This window comes from Numida meleagris, chromosome 13, assembly GCF_002078875.1.
Source record: "Numida meleagris isolate 19003 breed g44 Domestic line chromosome 13, NumMel1.0, whole genome shotgun sequence".
Lineage (NCBI taxonomy): Eukaryota > Metazoa > Chordata > Aves > Galliformes > Numididae > Numida > Numida meleagris.
Window position 1 is genome coordinate 8,476,960 of NC_034421.1, and position 26,163 is coordinate 8,503,122.

General features: G+C 44.3%; 1 long non-coding RNA gene across 10 annotated transcripts in view; it reads right to left on the minus strand.

Annotated features, from left to right (window-relative positions):
- Positions 1 to 26,163, minus strand: part of LOC110406088 — a 160,363-nt gene that overhangs the window by 24,837 nt on the left and 109,363 nt on the right. For all 10 annotated transcript variants that reach the window (XR_002443264.1, XR_002443268.1, XR_002443269.1 and 7 more), the window contains one exon: positions 493 to 681. This is a non-coding gene — a long non-coding RNA (uncharacterized LOC110406088). The remainder of the gene's footprint in view (positions 1 to 492; positions 682 to 26,163) is intronic.

Genomic DNA, 26,163 nt, shown 5'->3' on the forward strand with positions numbered 1-26,163 from the left:
TTCGTTACCATATGCAAGAGCAAATCCAAATGCTTACAGGCGATCTTATTAACAGCACGCACTTGAGCCTCACAAAAAAGCAAACATTAAACTGCTCCATGTGGTACACAAACAGAAACAGGCTGGCAACAAAATCCACCTCAACCTCTGAGCACGCAATCACTTCCTAAATTCAGCACAGATAAAAACAAGTTTCCATCACAGGGGCAACCTCACGCAGCTCTGGCTCCAGGGAAATTATTTGCTTCCTTCCCTCAACTGAAGAGAAGGAATTGTCCCAGCCTTCCCCAGCCCAGGAGCTGTGCTGATGGCCATATGAGAGCTGGGTTTCAGTGAATGGGTACATGAAGCATAGGGCTTCATGGGTACACACAGATGCCCATACATGCAAACAGCAGCTTTCCTGCTGAGCTACATGCCCATTTAGGACACATAATTTCAAACAGGTATTATTTAGGTTTCTGATGACCAGCTAAACGTCTCAGTACAAACCTGCATAGCTCAGGACATGAGTAGCTCTGCTGGGACCAGGTTGGCGTGTTTAAGGCCATCAGGATTTGCGGAGCTTGGTACAAGCAACCCAGGGAAGAGAAGGCTTTATCCTTAAATTCAGTGTGAACTAGAGGCGTGGCATCGTATAGAAGCAGACAGCACAAGTGTTTCCTTTACGAAGCAGAGATCCTAAAAAGACAGATGAAAAAAAAATATGAATTAACATAATACTTCTATCGGAGGATATTGCAAAGTAAGCCCTATGAGTACCCTCCCAGCCCCAGAATGTTACACAAAAAGCATCACCACTGTCTTTTCCAGTATTTGGCAAGCTAGCACTGCATTTTTCACACAACTCTACTGAAGCACTGGTATGAGCAACTGGTGCTTGCAGAACACCAGCTCCTGTGATTGCACATCCCCAGAAATTGTACCACGAACTGTGCATTGTGCTGACATAGAAGCTGAGATTTTGAATCCTAGGAGCACCTACTGGTGTCAATAAGGAACTTCAGAGAAGTGCTTTCTATCGTTATGGCATGCCCTCGATAGCTGCACGTGCATCTCTCTCTCTGCAAACAAGAGCAGTGAGCGCCGATGGGATCCCACTGATCTGCAAGGCAGCCACTGCCATAGCCCAACATCAGTGCCAAGCACCCTGAGAGTAAACCCACAGCCCAGGCTGTACAAATACACCTGCTGCAACATGTACAGAAAGACCACTGGGGAAACAGATGCTGCCTTTGTTTTTTTAACTCCTGAACGCCATGTCTGGAGCAGGTGTAGTTCAAAGTTTAATCTCAGGCATCATCACTGAGGCTGCAGAGAAAGCTAGATATTCCAGCCGCACGGCCCAAAAAATTGAGGATAGCTGTATTCACAGCATAATGGATAAAGTGTAGTGCAGCACAGATAGAAACTCTGCTCAACGAGCACAAACACCTCAACATCACAGAATCGTTAAGGTTGGAAAAGACCCCTAAGATCACCTAGTCCAATGGTCTGCGTATCACAAATATTGCCCACTGACCCATGTCCCTCAGTGCCACAACTCTGCTGTTCTTGAACATCTCCAGGAATAGTGACTCCACCACTCCCTGCGCAGCCTGCTCCAATACCTCAGTGCTCTTTCTGAGAAGCAATTTTTCCTAATATCCAACCTGAACCTCCCCTGGCACAACTTGAGCCCATCACCTCTCATCCTATCACTGTTAACCAGTAGAAGAGGCCAATCCCCACCTCACCACAACCTCCTGTCCGGGAGTTGTAGAGAGTGGGAAGGTCTCCTCTGAGCCTCCTCTTCTCCAGACTGAACAACCCCAGTTCCCTTAACCGCTCCTCATAAGACTTGAGGGACAAAATTCAGCCTCCCTCCCACTACCTGCACCCTGGTGGGACACAGGCTGCTTTATGAAAAGCAGGAAAGCACAGCAAGCAACATGGCATAGCCTAGCACACGAACACAAGAACCTATCAGATACTTCTATCAGATACTTCTGTCTCCTAAAGCCAGGCACTGTGTAAATACGGCTGAGTACAGGCAACCCCCTTTGCGTGACCAGTAGCTTTGTGCTCTTTTACTGAGCTGATGACTGGTTGACTTTCACTCCCAACACACCTGTAGAAATATTGTCTACTCAAATACAGGGATTTTCATAGTACTGTCATTGGCAACAATGTTCTGTGCAGTGGACAAGACACAGAGATACCCTCAAGGCATGCCTTCCTCCATCTTGTGGACAGCTTCTTTTGTTAATAATTTTCTCAAGATAACTGAGACTGCAAATGATTTTAAAATTGTTCTCAAAGGTATACAAGTACTTCATTTTTAGCTGACAGCTTTAATTACTCAGCCTTGCTCTAGCCCCAGATTAAATATAATCACAGCAAAGGACTTCCAACGCCACCAATAATACCAATTGTGGGGATGGCATGTTCGAATCAGCCAGTGAAAAACAGCTTATATTGTCTGACCTCTACCCAGAGAAATCCTACTGTTGCTATAGTTGCTATTCTGGACAGGGTAGTATTTCTGTTAGCAGAGAATCACATGAGTGAAAAGGAAACCACCACCTTTCCTTGAATCACTTCTGTGGTTCCAACTTGTTGTATCCTATCAGTGGACTGATTACTCATTTACAACACAAATCTATTAAAAAGGTAATTTTTTTTTGTTGTGACACGCTTGGCATGTATTTCCCATTTACTCCCATAGAGAGGCTGTGATTCCTTGGCATCTTGAAGTCTTATGAAATAAATTCAAACTGGTATGTGACATGGACAATGGCTGTGTCATAGTCTCCCTTTGGTGTAATCATCTCTTTGGATTTTCACAGCATTTTTCTATCTTAAGTTTTTAAATCTAGTTTTGAAAGTTGTGGACAAAAACAACAATACCATAGCATTTCTTTGGACACATACCTAGACACAGTCTGGTCCTCATTTCACTCTCCTGTTTCTGCTTCAGAGTACAGTTACCCATGCCCTTATTTCTGGCTGCATTACTGTTTCCTTTTCTGCCCTCCAGGAGTGTCTCTCTGTCTACCACCCTTAGAATCATGAGAACAGCCCAGGCACGGTGACAGAACGAGGCTCCATTCATTTGGTTCTCCTGCTACAAGTGGGGACTCCAGTCAGGAAAAGGAGGATGACTGCAGCTGGGTCCTCACCAGCAGGAAGCCCTTCAAGAGCTGCAGCACACCAACCCCAAAGAGCTCCACAAGCAGCCCCACAATCACTTTCCAGCAGAGATTTAGGAGGACAGAGCAGCTATCGAGCTTTGTAATAGTAACACAGGCCCTCCGGTGTCCTGTCTCCATCCACCAGAACTACAAATCACATCTGCACTTGGAGGGATATTTTACCACCAAATGTAAAACTGACATTTATTTTTTATCACTTATGGGAGCCTAAAAAAAATAAAACTTTCACTTTTCCTGCTTTTGGGATGAAGTTTTTCAAGTCATCTGAGCTTTTCTGATAGATATACTACTCAAAATGTGTTGGAAGGCAAAAAATCCAGCCCTGAGCCTTTGGGCACTGCACCCAGGAGGACAGAAACCCTCCCAAATGATCCCAAAGTTCAGAAGTGACCCATGGCAAGGAAGAACATTAAAGCCCAAACGTGAATGTTGCTCAGTGCACAAAACCTTGCTGAGATGGGGTATGAGAGCTGCTGTGACAGGAGCTCGGTTTGGGTAGAGTCAGCAAAGTCGAGGAGCCCCAAGCTGGTTGGAAGAAGGGCATCACCTTGACTGGAAGGAGTATAGGGCCTTACAGCATCTGAGCCAGTCCCTACCTTGCCACATAAATATTTCTTTAAGCGATTTTCAGTAAGGGAGAAGCTAAATGACCAGGCTGGAAAATAATTAAAAGCTAAGGATAAATGGAAAGATGAACGTGGTGAGAAGCAGGACCTCGCCAATTCCATTTGTTGAAATGTTCAGTCTGGTTCCTGTCTGGCAAAAGTCAGAAACACCAGCTGGGAAATTCACTTCGTTAAGAAGAGAAGGAAGAGTAAGAGTAAGTAATTAAGGTCCACATTATCCTTTGAGGCTGGCATCTACTTAAATTAGCTTGTTTGATCTCTACTTTCTCCTTTAATCCAAGTAGTTTTGAAAGCATTATTACAAGACGTGGGTCTCTGTTCTGGTTTACCTCTTGGCCCTAGTGTTTATCCAATTAATTTATTCACTATGTATTTTACATTCCTTTGTCTGCATTTACCAATTCTCCCTCTCAGCACTGTCTAGTCTTTCTGCCTGCGTTCTCAGCTTCCCCCCTGCACAACGCATTAGGGTTTGGGCTGGTGCATTTTTAGGAAAGGAATTTCCAGCACCTCCCTTAAAACTGTTCAGCCCTGTTTCAGTTATTTTAAAGCACAGTAGTTTTCTTTTTCCAGGTGCTGAAGGCTACCACCATAAGGATTCAAAACAGAGGCACCCTTGGGCCCTGCACCAAACCCACCTTTGTTTACTGCCCCGTTGCTTTCTGTGCACTCAGGAAGGACAGTGGTTCTAAAATCCAGATGCATTCTCAATGTTAAAATGAGGCCCATTGGATTTTATTAGTAATTTTCTAATTTGCTAGCAATTTCATGTTGCCTATTAACATTTGTTTTAAATATATTTATCATCATGAAAGACTGATCCTATTAGCGTCTTCCATACAGTATTACAAAAAAAAACCCAAGACCACCACAGTTATTCCTTATCATGCCATTCCCATGCACTTACAGACAGCATTTTCCTCCCTCCTGCTCACAGCCAGCGCTGCCCAAGAGTTCAAGGCATGGCTGGTTGGAAGGCGTCACACCAAGCATGCTCAAGTGAGCAAAACCAAGAGATGAGCTCTTCGCAGGCAGAGCAGAGCGATGTCCTTCCACGTACAGGAGCGCCCTGTTGAATCTAATCAAAACTGATGTGCTTCCTGCTAGGATTTTTTTTCCTCCAGGTACAAAACAGAATTTAACAGAAATCCTTTTGTTATCAGTTTTAATATTTTGAAAATATTGCCAAGAGTCAATACCATCCTTCTTCAGTTTGATTTTAACTGAAAATTCAGATAGATTAATTGTAGAAAAATCACTAATGAAATATCTATTCTAAAATCTATTCTAATTGATTCGTCCCTTACTAGAGGCTGTACGATCTTTTCTTCAAGAGATGCTCATGCATGCAGATACATTTACAAACTATACTGAAGGCAGTGTTTAAGATGGAAGCATAATATTCCTGTTCATTAAGAGCAGGAGAATGTAGGTCAGACTTTTGGATATATATCCATGATCTCTAAACTCATCTTTTCCCTTTTTAGTTCTTTTTCACCCTGGAACTTCTTAGAGGATACAAAATAGTAGCACCAAGAAATGTCAGTTAGCAATGATGTCCCCAGGAGGTGCACCATGCTGCTTTGGATGCACACTGCCTGTGCTGCTTGTACTGCACTGAGCCCCGTACTAGTAAAGGATGTGATACTAACATTTAGGAAGAAATCACTGTGATATACTGTAATATCTTGCAAAAAAAAAAAAAAAAAAAAGGCCAAAACGTTTGTGCTGTACAGCAGGGCAAGTTTTCACCTTGCTGGTCCATTTGCATTTATAACATTTTGTAGGCTTTGTAATCCTGCCTTCGCTTTCACATCTGGGATATTAGCCTAGCTTCCATTCAATCCAGTGACTATCAAGAGAAAGAGAGGGGGGTAAATCTGTGTAGTGGCTGCAAAATTACCCTTATCCTTTGATATATTAAAACCAAAGTGCTGTAAATTTCTGTTGTCATGGAGATATTTTCCATGCCACACCATGATTGGTCGTCTGAATTCACTTTCCTTTGGGTTTTCCAGCCTAATTAACTGTTATATTTTTTGCCGGTAGAGTGGAAAAACCCACATGAACAGTTTTTGATCTGTGATTGCATCCCTTACAGAGCAAATTTCATTTTCATATACTATTAAAGGCAAAATGTGTAAGCTTGGCTTGTATTTATAGAGCAGAACTACTCGGGGGTGGTGGGAGAATGCAGTAATGCTCAGGCAGAAGTCAAGCATGATCAGGTCAGAACACACAGTTATTTATATCTCTATAACGGAAAGCAGCGTAACCCCAGTTAAGCCTACACACGATGTGCTCCAAGGGACGAGGACGAGTGGTGTGCTGTACCCACAGGGACCAGGGGCTGTGGCACAGCAGGCAGAAGCAGCAAACTGGGCTCCCCGTGCCCCTCTCCTGGCTGTGGTACAGTGATCCCAAACCAACACCTGGAAACAAATCCATCTAGAGCCACGAAACAGAAAAGCACCTCTTGGCAAGGCCCAAAGCAGACTGGCATCAATTTCAACAATCCATCAGACTGGGAGAATGGGCAATTCCCCTCATTTCAGTCATATCCCCACGACATTTCAGGCTGCTGGTATCCTTCCAAGTGCCAGACACAAAAAGTTAACCACCGTGTTGTTGGATGCTGTTTGAAGAGAACAACTGGCGGTAAAGGCCCATCCATGTCCAAGCCGTGGTGATATGGTTGATGATAAATTCAAAAGAATTTATCTGCTGCAACACGGGCAGGCCTTGAGATCAGCTTCCTGTACCTTTTTCAAATTATAGCGTCTTTGATGTACACCCTTCCTGCCTTTGAACGTTTGGAGTCTACTGGTAAGGAACTGAATGCCTTGGCACTGAATAGACTCCCTCCTCGCTCCCCCCTAAGAGGATTAGCATCAGGTCTTAATTTACTAATGGACTAGAGACATCCATTAACGTAGCAATTAATTCAGTGCTAAAGTGCTTGTACAACAGAACCACGCTGAGTGCATGGGGAAAAACACTGCAAGTGACATCTCACCAGTAAGCATTACAGGGCTGGGGAAGAAAAGTTAATTTAACAAAGAAATAATGGTGCACTTTATTCCTCTTCTGCATCTCCGTATCTAATTGCAGCGTTTGACCACGATCCTCCACTCAATTTTGAATTTCTGGTCGGGTGTTCCGCTTTTTCCATCTTTCAGAAATGGAGCAGAGCCGGCTCCCGCCAGCGCAAACAGCGGCGGCTCCGTCCCAGCTTGGCAGTGTGCAGCTGGCAGCACGGCCGGGCGCTGGCGCTCCTCCCAGCTCACAGATCCCACGGCACGGCCTCGCGTTGAGGCGAGCAGCTGCAGCACGGCACAGCGGCACCGCGGATGAGTTCACGTGCACCCCACCCTGCAGCACCTCGCATCCACCTCACCCAAAGCAGCCTGTCCTGCAGCTCTCCAGGGCCAGCAGCGCGTTTGGCTGCTCCAGCCACGTCCGCCTTCGGGCGCTTGAGAAGATGTCCTCAACTTCTCGAAACCCAGCACCGCTCTCGCAACGCGAAGCTGAGCACTCATCACGCTGCTGCACAGCTGCTCGGCTGGTATTTGTTAAAAGACAGGACATGTGCTCCTCACATTTCGGATACCCTCTGCTGATTGAAATTAGCCATCCTTCTGAAAATAATTGCTGCCAGTGGCAATTATTACAATTAAAATGTTTACTAATGGTTTGCAATGCCCAGACTAAGCTAGGTGCCATGTGCCAGGTCACGGATGAACTTAATTAGAGATTATTTAGAGGCACGTCTTGGTTCATAAATTAAGCACCTTTCCAGCTCTGTTCATTTGTAAGGTACCTATCGCATTCAAATGAGAAAGACAAAAGAGTAGCGGAGCAGTTCATGCTTGCAGCTGCTCAAAGGACCGTGACGCGATCAGAAATAGTTTTTTAAATGCTAGATTACTGCTTTCAGGAACACACCAACCTATTTAAATAAACACACCAAATTAATGAGGCATAACAATTATGTGAGTTCAGGGTTAGCTAACACGGGCTTTCCAATGGACTTGATGTGGCTTAGTTTGGATGAAGAAGCCGGGCTGCAGAGGATACTGCAACCTTGAAAATAAGCTGCACCGAATTACAACAGCGGGGTTTCTGGGTGCTGTTGATACTCATACACGCGGCTTTTATCATCGCTTGTGCTTCAACTCAAGAGCAAGCATGAACAAGATTACCAGTAAACAGATTGCTCTTAACTGGTGAAATACTGCAGAGGATGAGTATGCACTATGGTTTGGCTAAGTATCAACAGAACAGTGATTCCATTCTGTATTACCGGGATGAAGAGGATGATGTGGGTGCTCAAGTCTCAGCACTACTCATGATGCTCATCAGTAACTTTTCAAATAGGGTAAAGGAACTACGGAGCTAGGTATACAGGCAGGCAAGTACCTTCTGGCTGCTTATTGTGTACATACAGTAACATCTGTTGTGTTACACCTTGCTCAGTCTGTAAATATCTCATCTGCAATAGGTTTCTTGAGCTGTTTTTGTTCACCCAGTGCCAGCTGAACGGCTTGGCTGCCTCTGAGGCAACCTCAGCATGTCCTAGCACACTCCCAGCCTGAATCACTTGGGAACATCTTCATCCCCAAAAGTCCGAGCTTTCCTCTAAAAACAGGCAAAGTAGTTGTACGTGGTATACGTTTATAGGTACACAGAATAGATGTGAACACACTGTTTGGGCGGGGATGCAGAATCTTTGTTATTGCGAGTCTTGGCATTATGAGCATCATTTGTTAATGATGTTCAGACACGGTCTCAGAGGCTGCAGACCAGGCACTGCAGAAGGGCCACGCTATTTTCTTCTCTGAGGCTCTTGCTGCCCTGTGGCACCTTGTCTGGGAAAGCCAAGCAGAAGCACCAGCCTTCCCCCTGTAGCACTGCTCACTACTGTAGCCTCCAGGCAGCATCTCAGTATTAGCACACTGCCCACACCTCCTCTTTATCAGCCTATTTATGGCTGAGTGCCATCCAGCAGCAGGGGACTTCATACCCCTTCTTTAATGCTGCACTGTAACAAAAGTAGCTCAGCTCCCAAGCACACATTTGACTTCAAAGCTCGTGTGATCTTCTGGTGACATACATACATTAGATTGGGAATCCATGTGTCAGTCAGAGCTAATAGCGGGGCTCTCTGCACAGAGCATTATCCCCAGCAGGAGCTGGCGCAGCATGAATATGCATGCAAGAGGGTGGGCATGTTTTGTACAAGTGTATTTACAGGAGATGGGCTCAGGCAGGGACTTAACATTCTAGGTGGGAGCACCTGCAACAACCTCAGAGCTAGCACTACACAGACACGTTATGCAAAACAGCAGTGGAACAAGGTCATCTGCTGCTTTCTGTGCCCACATCTACTTCTGGATCGTGCCTTCAGATATTTTTTAGAAGTTAACATAAGCATTAAAGGCATCAGAAGCATTTTGAAATCTGGCGTCTTGGCATTTCTAATTCTGCCACTGTAAAGACAAGGTTTTTTTTTTTCCCCCCAAAACGTCAGATCTTCAGTTGGAAAGAATGGATCAAAGGAGACCAGAGATGACTGATGCCTATAAATATCCTTCTTAAATTCACCACAAACAGAAAGGAGCTGCGTGTTGCTTTGAGCCACATTTACTCCTAATGCTACTGCCAGCCCAGCTGAACCAGCATGGAGCAGGATGGGGAAGTCTCTCCTGAGGCTCTCACCTCTGCAGTCTTAATGGGCAATTCTGGTATACTATAACAAGCACATAGTGAATAATATTTAAGCCAGCTACACTCGGTACTGTAATGGCTTCTTTTTGGTGCCAATCAATTGCCCATGAAGTTGTGAGCTAATGTCTACCTTCCCAACACACTTATCTTGTGTCAATGGGGCAAGAGGTAGAGGAAATTAAAAGCCTAGAGAAGATGCTGCTGCTGTGATAGCCAAAAAGCAGCCTCTCCATACCTTTTAAATTCATTCCTGGTCAAAGGGGAAGTGAATAGTCCAAAGAGAAATGCAAGACACCTCCCATGACACTTGGGAGGTTGTTACCTTCACACAGCTTGTCGATTGTCATGATGCAGAGCGCACGATCAGTCTCCTACGTGTGCAAAAAGGCATTGCACGTGGTGCCAGTAAACACATGGTTTGTCACTCATGTGGAGGACAGCCCTCCACCCCTGCCAGCTGTTTGTCTGGGGGCACTCAGCCTTGTGGGAGCTCCACTCCCAAGAAGAAACGCCCCCAGACTCCCATAACACAGCCCCGTGTCCCATGACCACGTGCTTCCTGCCAGCCTGCAGCACTCCACAACCCGCAGCAGTCAGCAAAGTCATTTTCCTTTGGCCTTTGCTCCTGGATTAGCAACAACATTTTGCCTTTAAGCTTTCGGCCTCAAAGGCCAAAACTCACCCCCAAAATGTTTTTGGTTAAAACCAACGCTGCAATGCACAAAGGGCAGCAGGATGGCTGCTCTTCAGGGCTCCTGACCCATACAGCCCCGCTTCACAGCCTGCCCTCCACGAACTGTGTGTGTCTATCACACATAAGCCAGGAGGCAGGAGACTCAGGAAGTTCAAAACATCTCCCACAAGCTTCTCCCAAGTCCTCAAGGCCAAGGAAAACAAACTGGCCTCACAGTACATGGTGAGGAGGAGAACTGAGACCAAAAAGATCTAATTAGAGCAAAATTCAATAAGCCGTAGACTTGTTTTATAATGAAAATGCTACCGCGTTTTTGCAGCAGTGACATTATGCTCTGCCTTGAGGATTAATACAAAGCACAGAAGCATTTGCAGCTGAAGTTCAGTGCAACTGCCTGAAAGCACATGAAGTTTGGAAGATATCAGCTTTCTAGGTCAGACTGGAGTTTTCTCACAGAGGTTTTTGACTCATTTTCCTCAACTTTACTTAACCATCAGCTCCACGTGGCTCATCACCACACTACTCTCAGCACTCAGCCACCCTACAAAAATAGCTGTTGTATCCCACAGCTCACTATGGGGACAACACCCCCACCCAGGTGCAACACCGAAGCTGCAGGCAGAAAGCAGTCAGGACTCAATCAGATTTAAATCAGACATTTGTTTCACCTCAGACCCATTTGCTGTGTATGACAGTAGTTCATTTCAATGCACCTGAGCTGGGTATAATTAGCTGAGTGTATGAGAGATTATTCAATTTATTATGTGAATGAGATAATGATTTTCCTATGAGTTTGCAAAACATAGGAGAATGAGAAGGTATTAATCTGCACTTCCAGCTCTCACCTGCCACCCCAATATTAATATAACATCTTAATATATTATATGCAATATAAATATTATATTAATGTATGTGCTAATGCAGTATGAATACGAACCATATTGTAAATGAGAAGCCCACAGCACTCACCCAGCCATACACCTACTCCCCCCAGGAACCCCTCTGTCCCTATCACAAGGGCACAGCATGGCCTGTCACCGAAGTACCTGAAATGCATATATAAGCTGTTATAGAGGAATTTTATAGAGGAATTTCCCCACTTCTCTGCTGCCCCATTCTGCTCAAATTTATAGAGATGTCCCAAAATCCTACTCCCTCTCGCTGGACTGCGCTTTCAGGATCCCATGCTGGTGATGAAAGCCTTCTTGCCAGCATTGCTCAGCATGCTCCACTCTGCCTCTTGTCTTTAGGGTCCCTTTTCCTGCTAGCACTAAATGGTCTATGCAAAGTGCTTTGCGGTATCTTGAGCACGAAAGGCTCAATGTACTTCCAGTACATTTCCCTGTTATTTGGCTAGGCATGCACACTGGTGGCTGAGGGTGCCCTGTGCCATGGCCAGTGCCAGAACTGCGCAGGGGACAAGCACCTCCAAGCTCAGAACACTGTGCAACACTCTGAGCGTCCCTGGAAAGTCACCCAAGGATCTGTGCGTAGTCACAAAAATAAAGTTCGGTGCACGAACAAACAAAAAAACAAGCTCAAAACCTACAGAAATATTACAGAAGCAGCTGAGCAGACCCAAAGCTGTTCCCAGAGCTTGTTTTATATCAGCCATAAGGCTCTATTTGAAGGGAAGGTTAAAGATGGTTTTTTCCTCTCCAGTTTCTATTACATGCTTTTCACATTTTTTTATGTATGGTTTCTATGAGAACTGCACACCTTCCAGCAACTAACAGAAAGACTCAGATAATGAAGAGTGCAGCTCCTGATAAAATATCACCAAGCAAGAATCAGCCCTAAGTAGCAGTATTCTCTACTTTTAAATTTGTGGTTATATGAACACAAAAAAGCTGGCTGATTTGGGGATCACAGCTCCACCACAAATTACGAGCCATGTAACACCGTACCTCAGAGGTGAAAGTTGGACCATTTTTTAAAGTAAGATAAGGGAGCAACATCTTTGTTCCTCTCGCACAGACATGTCTGTGTGCCAGAGCAGGCTGCTGCACTGCCATGTCTTACTGCAGCTGTCCATCTGTCTCAGTGGGTTTTCCTCCTGATGCAGTAGTGCAGAAAAAGACAAGGACTAGGAACTTTAATCCTCTGTTCTTTCTCCTGCCTGAAGTTTGTAGATTCTCATGCTTCCTGCTATTACACAAATCCCAACAAAAGGATTTATACCTCACAAGTTGCACAGGTCACTTCTCCAACCAAAGTGCTGAAGCGCTTCTGCTGCTGATTGATGCCCAGGATTCTCCCCAGCTTGTAACAGGGCACAGCCTGCACTGCTGGACTGGTGTGGGACAAGGCAGGAAGGCAAAGATTTTCATGATGAATTTTTGTGAGCACACCAGAGAACTGCGTCGGCATCCTATTTGTGCGGTGTGGCAACGTCATCTTCACCGGCTCTGACTGTGAGATCTTTGCAGTGCTTTCAGTTACGCACATGTGTAGACACAAAACATCTTCATCACTGAAAGGGTCTCTTATATACCAGAATAAAAGCCTGAGGTTCAGAACTACTCAGATATATTCCAAATGGCTTCCCAGAATAAGGATTGGGAAGGCTTATTTGCTTTCTCCCATCCTTCCATATTTCCAACCAAAAGAGAGTCTGTCTGCTGTGTTCATTAAACCCAGCTTCTGCAGTCTTGGGCAGTTTTGCCAAAGCATAAGTCAGGGCAGCAGAGCTCAGCATGTTGAAGGCCATAGGGGCCTTCACATCCATTGTAGTCAAAGCTTGTCATCCCAGAGAACGTGCCCATTCATCCTCTCATTCACCTTTCAGAGGAGTTGGAGCAGTAAAATGCTCTCTACTGATGTTCCAGAGAGAAAAGAAATAGGCTGGAAGAAATAGTCTGTAATTTTCAGATGAAGATATGGAGCCCAGATGCTATTCACATCCCATAGGAGGTGGCTACTCTAGATGCCTCTGGAAATCCTAACTGAAGTACTCAACGTGTCACAGTGCCCAAGCAGCCCCCACATTTCCTCTGAGCTGTGATACCATTTGTTACTCTCTTTTTTCAGTGGAAAACATTTTTAAATCCTCCCAGCGATGAGCAGAGCCCACCTGCCATTTCAGTTCCTCTGAGAGAGTTCATTCTCAGGGTCACCACCACTCCTCTCTCAGTTGAGAGATTTTCCACGTCCATTAATTCAGGCTTCTGGTAACCAGTGGCTGCCTTAGGAGCATGCTGGGATTGAACACCGGGTGCTCGCTTCGCTGCACGGGAGCCTCAGCTGGCAGGCAGTGTGTAGCTGGAGGCAAAGGAGGTTCTACAAGTAGAGACAAAATGCTGCTGCTATCTGGCACTACAAAGCCCAGCTCAGATGGCGCATCGTCCCTTGGAGGTACAGAGATGAAAAAATGAAGATGTGAAGAATGTGAATATTTCATCACAGACTTTGCTCTGTTTTGTTCTTCATTTACATTAGTAACATGCACTTTTAGACTGCAAAACACAGTGTGCTGTAGTTGTCGTCTTGTTAATATTCAGGATGCCAAAGAGCACCTGCTTCCACCCTCTGCATCCCAGAAGCAATATCAGCATCACCTAAGTGTGTCTCCACTGTAAATGACCACATCCACAGAGCTCTGCCATCAGCCATGGGCCACGTGCAGAAACATCACCCTAGGAGCCCAAGCCAGGCTCTGCTGTAAGAACAGAGGAGTACAGCTGATGTGCTAAGGATGTGCTCTTTTCAGAGCATCAGAAAAGCATTGTGAACTTAGGAGAGGAAGGGGCTGAAGGGCCGGAAGGAAAGGACAGCAAAATTGGAGTTAGTCATGGCTGATGGGAAAGGAGCTGCCTTAGAGAGGAATTGCCACCTTCTGTAGAGAGTGGCTAGGAAAGAATTAGAACTGGGAAAGAAAAGCCAAGCTAATAATGAGGCAAAGAACAACAACAGAATATAATAGAGATCATGCAATAAAAAAACTCAACCTATCATCCAACATCAGTGCCCGAAGAAGCAGTTGAACAGTGCATTTGCTCCACTTTTATAAACAATCCTGGGAAAAAAAGTTTGCTCCCAAACAGCCTTCCAAACTGTTGTCCAAACGTAGTTGCTCAAGGCAACTTGTAGCATGTGGCTGGACACTTCATCAGCTCCAACTCCAACACCACTCTGGTGAGAAGAGCAAATATCAAACCCCCTTTCCACAGCAGAAGACCCTGGTGAAGACCTCAGCAACTCAGACTGGAGAGAATGATTCAAAAATTAATATCAGTTAATTGTTTGTGACCAATTTTAGTGCCTCACTGAAACCTCCCTAAGCCCTCCTCCGCTGCAGCACTGCGCCAAGAGCAGAGTTGGACACTAAATGTCAGTATCAACTTGCTTCACGCAGGAAGGAGGCAGCATCCAGAGGTCCCTTTCAGTCTCTGTTATTTTATGATTCTAGGAAAAATCTATTTGCTATTAGTGAAATCTGTGAGAGTCACGTTGCCAAATCCCAAAGAACTAAGAAGGCATTTTAGTTCCTAAATCTCACACACCCTTCAGCAATTCTCTGACCAGTTCTCAAAGGTCAATGCTACTCCTTCTTGGCAGTTGACCCTAAACAGTCCCCAAACTGTCCAAGTGAATCGTTACTAAACCCTGCCGCTCAGGGAGCAGAACCAGTCTGAATGCTCTTACCAGTACGATAAAGGTGTTGCTAATAGCAGAAGTGGTACAACTGAAGTGCTAAGGGTAGATTATTCTGGCTGCAAAATGTCACTGTGTTTGATGAAATTATCTGCAGGAGAAAACATCTCTATTAGTTTTTCTAACATCTGTTTACAGCACAGCACAAGAAGGCTGCAGCCTTGTCCCAGTGGTCTACAATAACTGAATATCAGGGACGTCCCACCCAGAGGCAGCGCTCTCATACCCACTGCAGGTCACCTATTAGCTGAGCAGCTGTTCACCAGAGGATTGGGGCTGCAGGACAGGTGTCCTCATTCTTCTCAGAGAAGCTGGCTTCATGGCTCACATGTCACTGCCATTTCAACATCTACCCCCAACAGGAAGGCAAAGCTCATGCCATAGGGCTCGGAAGGTGGAAGATCAAGCAGCTAAAGAGCTTAATGAGATGATGTCCCCACGCACTGGAACAGCATCCCTCAGGCATTAGCTGCTGTTTAACAACCAGCTCCAAGCTGAGTGGTGCTCACCCAGCAAGAGCAATGTAGCCACCAGAAATGGATGGAAGAGCAGAGCCCCAGAGTTCACGTGACAGCAAAGATCTACAGACAAAGGAAAATGGTTTCCCTGTACTCATTTTATCCCCAAGTGGGTTCTGGTGAGTCACCTCGTGTTCACACAGCGCCTGGGCAGGGCTATAGCAGCAAATACTTCAGGAACCAGGGAAGGAAATGACCATTTTCAAAGTAAGTTTTAATTGCATCCTACATATTTTCAAGACTTCAGACTGCATTGGGAAGAGAGTTTACAAACCACAACTTCTTCCCATTGCCACATCCTGCACTAAGGAAAACAAATACCCATAGCAGAGCAGCTCATGCAGCACATGCTTTGGACATTTGCTGCACAAGAGAACATCTCCTTGTTCTCATGAAGTTTCCTGGTTTCATGAGTCATTATTTGCTGGGTTTTAGTTTTAAGGTAGCATGACTTCACATACAAGTAATAGTTGCCATCTCCTGTAACTGAAACATGCACAGCAATTGTCAGTGTGTGCTGTGAAACAGGAACTGCTATTTAAATTCACCCAGAAGTCCACAACTAATGACGCTGACAGGTTCAAGGAAGTGTTGAGTGTAGAGCTGACTGAAAATATTGATTGAATTGATTGAAGCTGGTGACATTAGCACTAATGTCCATACATTTGCAGAAGTAATAATTAGACAATGTGAATACTGTCACAGATCAAAAGCCTGCCTTATCACAAGAAGAAATACTCAGCAAGCCCAAGGACACATAATAGAGATTATGCAATCTGCCCAAGCTCTCTGTACGCTCACCATTTAACCTCCATTTCCATTCTCACGCATAAGATCCAGAAAATTATATTTTCATTCTCTTTGTTATTTCTAAGCTCTCAGATGCAGGGTCTGTGTCAAACTATACAATTTGTACAGGGAGTGTGTGATTTCATTGCAGTATTGGTGAGTCCTTGTGTATAACAGGCACCTTCAATTCCTCCCAACTTCAAGTGGAGCAAACCCATAGTAGTTCTTTAAAGGATACACCCTAACCAGTGAAGGAAGAACTGCATGGTTACAAAACTAGAACAGGCAGAAAATTTTATCATGTGTTCTCCAAAGCTAAACAAACACATTGTCTACAAGAAGGCATTTGATCTCCATGCTGAAAATAATTCGCACAGTGCAGCTCTCATGAAAAGCCTTCCTATTCTGCAATAGAGAGTACAAGACTAGAAGTTCAGCATTTAGAGCTTGCCAAAACACTCTAAGCATACATATAACCGCAACTTTAATACCTTTTAAGAACCTGGCACAAGAATTTCAGGATAGGATGAGCTACCCATTTTGATAATCCTAAATCACTTCTTCCATAGGGCTTTTCCAGACCAAAAGCTGCCCACAATCAGTTAAAGGTTGACTGTACCCTTCAGAAACACTGTCAGCAGAAATGTCATGGACAGATAAATCTCTCTGAATTTAATAAGGATTAGCATAAACCTTTCTTCAGCCCACTACCACACAAGCATGAATACAACCTCTCCAGGTGCTCCAAGGCACATAGCTGGATTTTCTTTCATGCTTGCTCCCTGTCCCAGGAGCCATCCAGTAGGGCCAAATTTCCCTAAGGGTTGAGTTGTGTTCTGGGGCCAGAAGCAGATGTGCTAAATTACCATGACAGCCTCATCTTGAGGGGTTTCCAGGCAGGCTGGAAGCAGACGGCAGCGAAACTCTCACTAGAGTTCCTGCCTAGCCTGGATTTTTCAGGCTCTTATTAGGAAAGCAAATGAGGTAAAATCATTTTTAAGAAAAAAACAACTTAGGAATAATATGCATGACACTTTCTCTCCTCTCCCTCACATGAGCCCTGTAGCTTCCCCTCATTTCAAAACCGTCTTTTGTTCCATTTTCTCACACTTTTTCTCCTGGCTCTTCTGAGTCCTTCCCACACACTGTCCAAATTTGCCACTCCCTCTGTATCCTTTTCAGTCTGCTTAGATTTGCTTTTTCTCCCCACGTGGCACAGATCATTTCAAACAGCACTTCTTCATCTTTTCACATTATTCCTCTCCATTTATTTTCACAAGTCAGTCAAAACACCAACATTTTGCTATAATTTGAACTATTCCAATTTTTCCTTTTTTTTTTTGTGGCTGTTTTTTTCCCCCACTCAATCAAGAGCTCTGCAGTGCTATTTATCAGGGATGCAGCTGAGCCACGTTGTGCAATACAGCGTCCAGCCCATGACTCACCCACATGTTCAGAACAACCCTCAATGGATTGACCTTGGGGCTTCGGCTCCCACACAAGCATGTGTGCCCCAAGAAGGCAGCCTGAGTGCAGCTTATGGGCCATTTTCCCCTTTCCCAACTCTTTTTTTGCCCAGAAGCTGATATCAGTAGTGAGATTAGGGACTGGCTCATCTTAATCCATGGTTGTTTCACTCCATTTGGACTTGACATGAAAACACTTTGATTTTCCCATTAAGGGAAAAAGCCTTCCCTTTATGTCTTCTTTTGAAGGTAGCCACCTTTAAGAACATCTTACATAATTAATTGTGTATTACTTAATTATTAATTTCTTGCCAATCAGGGCCTCATCAGCTCAAAAGCTGAAAACAAATGCCACAAAGCTATAATAAAATTGAAGAAATACACCCAGAAAGAGCACAGCTCATGAAAATAAAATTTTACTAGGGACAAACCAACTATTACCGGAAAAAAAAGAGAAGACCATAAATCAACAGAGAAGAAAAGTAATCTCAGCCTTCGTTTTCTTATACTATGAAGTTACAAGATAATTAAAATGGCAGGCTGAAAAAGACTTTGCTACGTTCTCATGGCATAAACACTAAAATCTCAGCAGATGAACCAGAAAAACTGAAGGTAGGAGGTGGTGTCTCACAGAATACGAAGAAAAATATCTGACCACTTATTTTTGTTCAATGCCACGTATACAAGATTCATCACACAGACATCCCCTGGGACAACGATACACCCTGCTGAACTCACTGGGGTTACACCATGAGCTGGCTCAGCCCTCGTTTTACCCCATGGAAAGATGAGGCTGACCAAAGCTCTCCAACCCAGCTGTATCCTCACCAGTAATAGAAAGTACAGACATCCAGCGTGAGTCATTTATGAGACTGATGTAATGGTCTGGAAACACTCCCATGCCTTCCCCAAGTGAGACCTAAGAATACCCATGGCAGGGAGAACTTCCATGGCATCGTTCTTAAGTTGTTTTTGGAGAGACAATAAAGACTCAAGCTAGACGGAAAAGTCTGTTAGAGACGAAAATGGTTACGCATGCAACATCTTCAGGGTCTGCTCAGCTTTCTGTGGCCATAGAATCAGACCACAAGTTGGCAGGTAAGTGTTAACTTGCTAATGGGGATGAGTGAGATAAGAAGGCAAGGAGAAGGGTGTATAACAGCAGCCTGTGCTCATTCAGAGCTTGTCATGCCCCAGCACCTACAGAAAGGGAGGAGAAGGGATGCCAGGCCAGACATGGTTGTGGTGCACTTACGTTTTCAAGAGTTTTGTCTCTGTAGGACAAAGCCTTTACAGACAGGTAAACTGAAGACTACAAAGAACCAACAAGGTGGTGGGTTAATAAACATGATAGCAAGTGTTACACATCATTTTTGGAGATACATCAGTGGTTCTTGGAGGACCAGGCAACACTCAGGCTTTACTGAGCAAATCAAAATCATACTTGATTGAAATGTGAAACAGGTCAGCCCTAAGGGAAAAAAAATACACGTATCAGAAATGCCTGTTCTATCTCTTATGTGAAAAGCCCCTGGTGAAAGGGGCAAAAAGATGCCCAATGCAAGGGGCTGAGCTGAGATGGGCCGAGCTGTTCCTCCATCTCCAATTTGAACAAGCAAGCAACAACTCAGCAGGAGAGTGACAAGGTTGATGTACATGCCTGCTAGCTGTACAGATTTCCAGATACGAAATTCAGCAGTGCAGAGCTCCTCTCCGCTATGCTTTATGCAGCGTAATTTCATACCACCTCAGCACCATGGAGCTCATTCCAAATGTCTTCCTTAGAAGCCTAGGAAATGGTTAACTATCTATGTGAGAGGAATGCCCTTGGCAAGGGGCTGACACCTGCCCTTCAATATGCGTGCCCCACTTTGCTAGAGAGGTAGATCAATGTCTAGTGCAGCAGCCCTGACAGAGTGCCGTTAATAAAGATGCAGAGAGCAAACAACGAAAACGTCTGAAATGGCAAGGCCACATTATACAGCTTGCTAGTCGGGGATCTGAGTGAGTTTGCAGTGAATTTATGGCAAGCACTTTAAAAATGTATAACATAAGGGCCCCAACCTTAATCTCTCTCTTTTCCATCTCCAACCACTTGTCCTGACCATTGGGGTCCCTGCATCCCATCCTGGCAGTGCTCAGCTACATGTGGAGTATGTTATCTGGCCTCTGTGACAGAACTTACTTACGTCACATGTCTCTGTCTTTGCACCGCTGACCCTCTAGAATAAGTTGCCATTCACAGTTTGCCTTGCTATTAAGATATCCACCAAACACAGAAGCAAACATCATAAGGCAGAAGCCCAAATGGCAGTTTACACACACAGAAATGCTGATAGAACAGATACCTGCTGAATGTCCCACAGAGCAGGAAGTTTTGACCTGTTAAACCAGTACTGGGATTTGTCCTCAGAAATTAAGCTTGGCTTACTGAAAGCCTGCCCAAACAGTGCTTACCGAAAAGTCTGATTTGGAACACTAAAAACGTGCATCCAGAACATAAACCAGGTAGCTTCAGGCTGAGCTCTACGCAGACACGAATTGATGGAGCACTGTAAGCGGCCTGGGCAGCAGCAAGAGACTGGGCAACACCAGGGCTGACCGCACTCCTTTGGCCTTCTGCACAGCCAGGATGTGGTCCTGGCCCCATTTATAACCAGCAACCATCTCTGCATCTCCTGCATCCCTCTTTCCATTCATTTGTGGCCCTGCTTCAACCTCTCTCCTATGCTGCTCTGAAAGCCACGTAACTCTCTCAACCCAGCCCTGCCTCAGCTTTACATCTCTGCTTTAAAAATCACCTCCTCCATGAAGGCTCTTTGTTAATCTCCCCAACAACAGATTTTGTACTAAATCTCTGAATTGAATTAGCTGACCTGCCCAGGCCAAACAAGCCCACGGGCCTATAAGCTTATCAGCACAAGCAACGCAGTTAATGCTTTGCCCTGTAGGCACTGTGCACTTTAAGGAGTTTATTAATATTGATAAATAATAAGGTTTTATTCTCTGTGTTCAGAATAAACAAACCTCCAAAGATTTTTCAGTTCAGAGAGTTATCCAGACATCTGGATGCTTACTGCAGCTTCTCCAGACTTTCTTGGCAGGTACACTGGGCTGGAAATCATAGGATTTCCAGAGGATTGTTGGTTTTGCTCCAGTTGGAAATACTGCAAGAGGAGTTTTTCCTCCCACCCTTCCAGGGTTTCTAGTCCATGTGCAGGCTGGAATCAGCATATAATGAGGAGCATAAAAAGAAAGCCTTGATTAAGAAAAGCTGCATAAATATCTATACTTCAAAGGTATCTTTTGAGCTTAGGGTGATGGTTCTAATTAGTTTCTAATGAAGTAAAGCTGGTGAAGCCCTACTTTGTGGGGATGTTCAGATGACCATACATAATTAGGAAACTAGGAGGATGCCAAGGAGGCAAGATCTGGGTCCAAATCATACCAAACTCGTGTTTCTGATCAGTGATGAGTGATAGTTATCTGAATTACTCAGTGTTGAACAAGAGATTATCTCAGTTTCTGAGCCTGTTTTCCAGCCTCCAGGTCACTGTCAAGGACATGTGCAGGGACTATTTCTGCCACCCATTTTGCAGCGTCAGAGGAAGGTGAGGAGAAGATAACTGCTCTGAGTTCAACAGCCTTTTCCCATGCCACCCTCCAGGAAAAGGACATGGGGAAGCAGATCAAAGGAAAGGGAGAAAATTATGACAATGGGCAAGGCAGATATTAGAAACATTTGTGTGACAAATGAGGGAACAAGTTGAGAAGATATGGTTTGAGATGAATTAAAAAAACACCAAGCAGCACATGGCCTCCTGCTTCCACAATCAAATCTGGGAAGACAGAGCAAAAGGTAAAGGACCAAATCCATATAGGCTATGGCAGGAAAAAAAGCAAAGAGAAATTCCAAGAGCAAGGGAAGCACTATCCCAAAGTGGGAAAAAAAAAATGGGCCAGTTGGTGAAGAGGAGATGCACCTCTGAGACACAGCCTATGCTATGCTGTTGGTTTGGTAGCACCACAAAGTACCCAGCTTCCATGAGCAGTAAGCAGGTTAGCTTTAGCACAGCACCGGCAGCTCCGTAACAGAACCCTGCTGGAAGTTCTTCCATGCACCACCTGGACTTTAGGAAATCTGCCCTCAACTTATTAAAATTAAGATTCCAGGAAAATAGATCTCACACATTTGGAAGAATTCTGCATTATATTTAGTTTCAACAGCGTGAGATGAACCAACAGGAAGTTTCAACAGATGTGGGCTCTGAAAGCCATTAACACACTTAGCAGGAAATTGCAGGACACACAGCACGCAACGCTCATTCAAGGTCACAGGCAGGTGATAAACCTGCAAACATAGGCACTTCACGTAGTAGATGTGACACTGAGGGACATGATTTAGTGGGCATGGTGGAGATGGGCTGATGGTTGGACTAGATGATCTTAATGTTCTTTACCAACATTAATGACTGTATGATCCTGCCGTGGCTTGACACAGCCACTGGGACGTGCTCTTCCAATTGCTATTCACCCGCAGCAGGTCAGGGAACGATGCTTACATTGATCAGAATAACCAAAAATAATGTAATTTCCTTCTTACAGAGAAGACAGATACCTGCCTGTGAAGGGATGAGTTTTCCTGATGGAGCGAGCAGGGGGAGCTGAAGGGAGGCAGACCTTTTATTAGAGATGCTGGGTGTTGTGAAGCCTGCTGGGACTTCTGCATACTCAAAAGGAAGAGCTGTTAAATGCTATTTACCATAAAACATAAGAACTCTTGAAAGTTTAGCTGATTCACTCTCAGAGAACCATTCACAACATGTTTTAAGGCTTTCAGAGCCATCAGAGCAAACCAGAATTCATTAACAGAGAAAATAAATTACAATTAGTGAACTTAGGGGAATTAAGAAACATGGACTCCACAGGAAAGGCTGTGCATCACTGTGCAGGATATTCAGTTACTCAAATGACTGGGCAGCAATATTTGCAATTAATAATTGCACTGCAAAGTGCAGATCGCAATATTTAATAAATCCAGACTTAATTCTACAAACTCTATTTCAAGTCTGAGACATATGTACAACTTTGTCCCTGTGTGTCATGAACAAAGGTTCTCACTATAGCAGTCTGACAGTCAGAGGAACAGCTGCAAACTCACCCATCTTATCTCCCTACCTTCTGCAGAAGGCAGTTGTTGAATTTAATGGCATTTCCTAAGGAATGGTGATTCTGAAATTCCAAGAAACTTTTGTAATGTGAGAAACACACTAAGTCTCTCTCAACATATTCCTCATAGCAGTCACAAAAGGCAAAGGAGAACAGACATTTCTACTCTACACCACCTTCTTGAGGGTCAGGGAATGTCACAGCCATGAGTGGCACCAGTTTCTCATCAGCAGACAACAGAACAACAAGTGTGGAACAGCAAAGCAGACTCTGTGCCATGGCTGCAGAAGGAGCAATTCCCCTTTTGCTCCCTGTGCTACAGGGACCACAAACAAACACAGAGCAGATTACCACAGAGCTGCAGCCCAAGAAAATGACCCTGGAACTGCAGTAACCAACACTCCATGCTTCCTGGCTATAGTTTGCCTGCTTGCATCTCCCCATGAGGAGAAAACATTGGTGTCCACCCCACCCTGAGCAGAGCAGCAGCAAACCTCATGGGTAGCCCTGGGCTGAGCCCTGGCTGCCTGCTCTGAGCCCTCTCCCATGTGTCTCAGCTCTCTTTTCCTTGGCACCCCCATCCCAACCCTAATCCAGCCCCTGGGCTTAAGCTTGTGCGAGGGAAAAGCAGGAGCCGGCCGGCCAAGGAGCAGCTTTGCTGCACTCTGGCAGCTCCCTCCAAGCCCACCCTTACCACGTGCATTGGCTTTTGTTTTCTTGGATCCCAAACCCCGTCGAACTCTAATAATTTTTACGCGTTCCAGATCTGAGCGTTTTATCAAGCCTTTATGGACTCGTCTCAATCCAGACATAAGGAAACACATGATCCAGACGCATTCTTACTTTCAGGCCAAGTGAAAACTCCTCTGTTTTGCTGAAAACGCCTTAACTTTATTTCAGCGGTGCTATTTATCTAGTCTCATTTCTCTCCTCCTTCTGCTTGTCAGTGACTGGGGACTTTTTGACTTCGTGGATGAAAGCAGCAGAACAACAGGCACATGGAGTCATGAGGTCTCTCAAACTGCCTCGTATTGGAATCATTTAATTAATCCGTTTGAACAAATGCAAAATATTAATATTCCAAGTGCCGTGCTTCATTGCATCAACTTTCTCCCCAAGTCGCGGACATACTTTACAAGCAGTAGACCTGTAAGGTTTTCTTTGGTGACACCAAGATGTAATTTCTGCCCTTTTGTCTTTCTTGCTCTTTTTTTCCCCACAGATCTATTTGCTAAAATAAATTGAAACTGGGTAAAAGAAAATAAGGCACAATTTATACTAGATATATCTGCAATTACTAACTCTGAATTAAACATATCCCTTCATGAATAATGAAGTAGAAATAGGCCAGAGGAAAAATGAGATAAGATCTTCAATCCATGTATTTTTAATTGCTTCATTATCTAAAATTTGGTATGAATAGCAGTGGATACAGTTTGCTGTTAATGCACAAAAAGAAATGAGAATTTCCAACCAAATCACAAAAGGCTATCAAAAATTAATTTTGTGTGCTGTGATCATTGAAAATGTAAGTGATTTTGTGGTAGAGTGACATAAAAAAATATCATTTATATGCTAATAATGAACAATTCATATTTTTTTTCATTTTGATGCAAAATAAATTTTATTTTCATTTTAATGAAGTGTAATGAATTATAAGCTGTTTCTTTCTATCTTCGGGTAAAAAAATGGGGGAAAGATAATGGAAGGCTGACAAAAAGACTGTCCCTGAATGAAAATAGGATGGGGCAGAGCATGACCCTGGTTTCAACCAGTTAATCTCCATTGCTCACTTCACAGCCCACAGGAGATGAGTGCCTTTCAGACCCGAGGTGTGCACTGAGCTCTATGAATGAACTCCACCAGTGGGAGGAAAAAAAACAAAAAAAACACACAGCAGGGGGAGGAATCCTCCATTTATTTCACAGAGGACCAAGCAGGCTCTGAAAGGGGTCTGCCATGTACCTGGCCACGTACGTGACACAGTTTTCAGCTTGGGGATAACTTCTGTAACTGCAGATAAAACCAGCGAGCATCACAAGGTACACTAGATTTGCAGTCCCTAACTCTGAATTAAACATGTTCTTTCATGAATTATAGAACCAAAAAAGGCCAGAGGTACTAAGGAAACTGATCCAAAGCCTATTAAAGCCGATGCAATGCCTCACATTGATGCATACCATATTAATAAATAATTATGGGATGGGGCTTTTTTGCAATAAATCTTAGAAGCACTACGCGCAGGCAGGATTGTTATCAATTCAGTTCCTGCACACAACGCAAGAGAGTACTGTCCTAAAGGCACTGCAATGGAAGGATGAGGCAAGAGATAGAGAGTTGGATAAGAACGGCGAAAGGAACCCAAACAAACCGTGAGATTACTGTGCTCGGTAATTACGTGCAGCAGTCTCAGCACAGCAGCTGCTCCAACACTTTTGAAAGTGTTGAGCATGCACCAACACCAGTTGAAATCAATAGATATTGCAAACATTAAACACCCAGGAAAACTCTGCTCAGCTTTTTACAATGAGCCAACCATAATGAAAAGCCACTTTGGAAACTGTTCATCCTGTATTTACTGCTCCTCATTCCCACTAAGGAATTCCCTCAGGGTAGCTGTGCCTGCCACAGCTTAAATATGACTCTTCTGCACTTCTCTTGCACGCAGGTTGCACGCACATGATCAAACTACAGGTTTAACTCTCTTCTTGGGGTCTTCTGCCTATTAGAATCATAGAATAGAATGGTTTGGGTTGGAAGGGGCCTTTAAGATCATCCAGTTCCAATCCCTCTGCTGTAGGCAGGGACACCTCCCTCTAGACCAGGTTGCTCACAGCCCCACCCAGCCTGGCCCTGATTGCTTCCAGGGAGGGGGCACACACAGCCTTGCTGGGCAACCTGCTCCAGTGTCTCACCATCCTCACAGTAAAGAACTTCTTCCTAATATCTACTCTAAATCTACTATCTTCCAGTTTCTTACAAAAATCTGGAGACTCTGGAGACAAAGGTGATCCTGGATTCCAATCTGTGCTTTAACGCACTAAAATATCTTTAAAAAGCTGATTCTAAATAACTCCATCTGAAGAAGAACCTTTCCACTTATTTGTGCTGGAACAGCAGCAGTAACGCATTGATGTTTGATAAATAAACTCTGCCATGAGAAATAATAATTACAGACTAAATCTTGGTGGTAGAACAAGCAGGAATGGACATGAGTTATATTAAGGAAATTCTATGAGATACCAGGGAAAACATTTTCACCCTAAAAGTACTCAGTTATTATAACAGAAACACAGAGAGGGTGTGGGATTGCCATCCTTGGATATA